Source organism: Balaenoptera musculus, chromosome 10 (genome assembly GCF_009873245.2).
Source record: "Balaenoptera musculus isolate JJ_BM4_2016_0621 chromosome 10, mBalMus1.pri.v3, whole genome shotgun sequence".
Taxonomy (NCBI): Eukaryota; Metazoa; Chordata; class Mammalia; order Artiodactyla; family Balaenopteridae; genus Balaenoptera; species Balaenoptera musculus.
This window is the reverse complement of record NC_045794.1, coordinates 96,802,392-96,804,966: the sequence shown is the minus strand read 5'-3', so window position 1 is coordinate 96,804,966 and position 2,575 is coordinate 96,802,392. Positions and strand designations below refer to the sequence as shown.

At 37.1% G+C, this 2,575-nt stretch overlaps 1 non-coding gene across 1 annotated transcript; it reads left to right on the top strand.

Annotated features, from left to right (window-relative positions):
- The first annotated feature begins 1,524 nt into the window (after positions 1-1,524).
- On the top strand, positions 1,525-1,631 carry LOC118902959. The gene has a single exon (XR_005021669.1). It is a non-coding gene; the product is annotated as a U6 spliceosomal RNA (small nuclear RNA).
- Positions 1,632-2,575: the final 944 nt, after the last annotated feature.

Below are 2,575 nucleotides of genomic sequence, written 5' to 3'. Positions count from 1 at the left end.
AAAAAGAAGCTACTACCCAGCTGGCTGTGAGGATGGAGGAAATAGCCATGAGCAGCTTCTAGAAGCTGGAAGAGGCAAGGAGCAGATAGATTCTCTCCTGGAACTTCCAGAAGGAACCAGTCCTGTTACATCTTGATTTCTCACTTTAGAGTCATTTCTGGATGTTGAATCTGCAGAAGTGTAAGAGAATAAGTTTGTTATTTTAAGCCACTAAGTTTGTGGTAATTTGTTACAGCAGCAAAAGGAAACTAGTACACCAATCTTCCACAAACCCTTCCAAAAACAGAAGAGGAGGGAAAACTTCCCAATCATTGCATGAGGCCAGTATTACTCTGATACCAAAACCAGACAAAGACATCACAAGGAAAGAAAACAACAGACCAACATCCCTCAAATTTAGACACAAAAATCCTGAACAAAAGACTAGCAAAATGAATCCAACAATATATAAAAAGGAAAGAATGAATATATGTGTATCACTGAGTCACTTTGCTGTACAGCAGAAATTGATACAACATTGTAAATCAACTATACTTCAATAAAAAAAATAAAAATTAAAAACATATAAAAAGAATTATACCATGGTATATAATTATACCATTATACCATGATCAAGTGGGATTTATCCCAGGAATACAAAGTTGGTTTAATATCTTATGCAGAAAAAATTTAACATGTGAAGCTTGAGACTGCTATCCTTAGAAATGCCTGCTTGCAAGGTTGGCCCTCGGCTGGCATCTGGGAACGTGAATTTAAGGACTGGTAAGAGTAGCTCACTATGCCTACACTGTTTATACAAATCATGTGGTTTATGCTAAATACCTGCTTTCCTTCTGGGAGTCTGGAATTTTGATACATGCTAGACAAAGCATGCCTATATGACCAGCCTTTATTAAAAACCCTGGACACTGAATTTCAAATGAGCTTCCATGGTAGACAATATTTCACATGTTGTCAGGACTTGCTGGAGGGATTAGGCGTGTCCTATGTTGCCTCCACTGGGAGAGCACTCTGGAAGCTTGTGTTGGTTTCCTCTGGACTTTGCCCCTTGTGCTGTTTCTCTTTGCTGATTTTGCTCTGTATCCTTTCACTATATAATAAAACTTAGCTGTGAGTATGACTACATACTGAATCCTATGAGTCCTTCTTGTGACTCATTGATCCTGAAGGTGGTCTTGGGGGTTTGAAAATCAATTAATGTAATACATCACATCCATAGAATAAAGGACAAAAACCATATGATCATCTCAACAGATGCAGAAAAAAGCATCTGACAAAATCCAACACAGTTTCATAATAAAAATACTTAGCAAACTAAGAATAGAAGGGAGTTTCTGCAGCCTAATAAAGGGAATATATGAAAAACCCATAATTAAAATCAAACTTAATGGTGAAAGACTGAATGATATCCCCCTAAGATCAAGAACAAGACAAGGATGTCCACTGTCATCACTTCTATTTAACATTGTTTTGGAGGTTCTAACCAGGGTAATCAGGCAAGAAAAAGAAAGAAAAGTCCTCCAGGTGCTCGCTTCAGCAGCACATATACTAAAATTGGAACGATACAGAGAAGATTAGTATGGCCCCTGCACAAGGGGGACACACAAATTTGTGAAATGTTCCATATTTTTTTTTTTTGGCCATGCCCTCGGCAGTGTAAGCATGGAATCCTAACCACATGATCGCCAGGGAATTCCCAAAGCATTCCATATTTTTAATTATTAGAGAAATGCAAATCAAAACTACAATGAGGTACCACCTCATACTGGTCAGAATGGCCATCATTAAAAAAATCTACAAATAACAAATGCTGGAGAGGGTGTGGAGAAAAGGGAACCCTCCTACATTGTTAGTGGGAATGTAAATTGGTGCAGCCACTGTGGAAAACAGTATGGAGGTTCCTCAAAAAACTAAAAATTGAGTTTCCATATGATCCAGCAACCCCACTCCTGGGCATGTATCCGGAGAAAACTCTACTTCAAAAAGATACGTGCACCCCTATGTTCATAGCAGTACTATTCACAATAGCCAAGACATGGAAACAACCTAAATGTCCATTGACAGATGAATGGATAAAGAAGATATGGTACATATATACAAAGGAATACTACTCAACCATAAAAAAAATGAAATAATGCCATTTGCAGCAACACAGATGGACCTAGAGATTATGATACTAAGCAAAGTAAGTCAAAAAGGGAAAGACAAATACCATATAATATCACTTATACGTGGAATCTAAAATATGACACAAATGAACTTACCTATGAAACAGAAACAGATTCACAGACATTGAGAACAGACTTGTGGTTGCCAAATGGGGGGGTTGGGGGAGGGATGAATTGGGAATTTGGGATTAGCAGATGCAAACTATTATATATAGAATAGATAAACAACAAGGTGCTACTGTATAGCACAGGGAACTATATTCAATATCTTGTGATAAACCATAATGGAAAAGAATATGAAAAAGAATACATATATGTATAACTGAATCACTTTGCTGTACAGCAGAAATTAACACAACATTGTAAATCAACTATACGTCATAAAATAAATAAAAAGTCATCCAGAT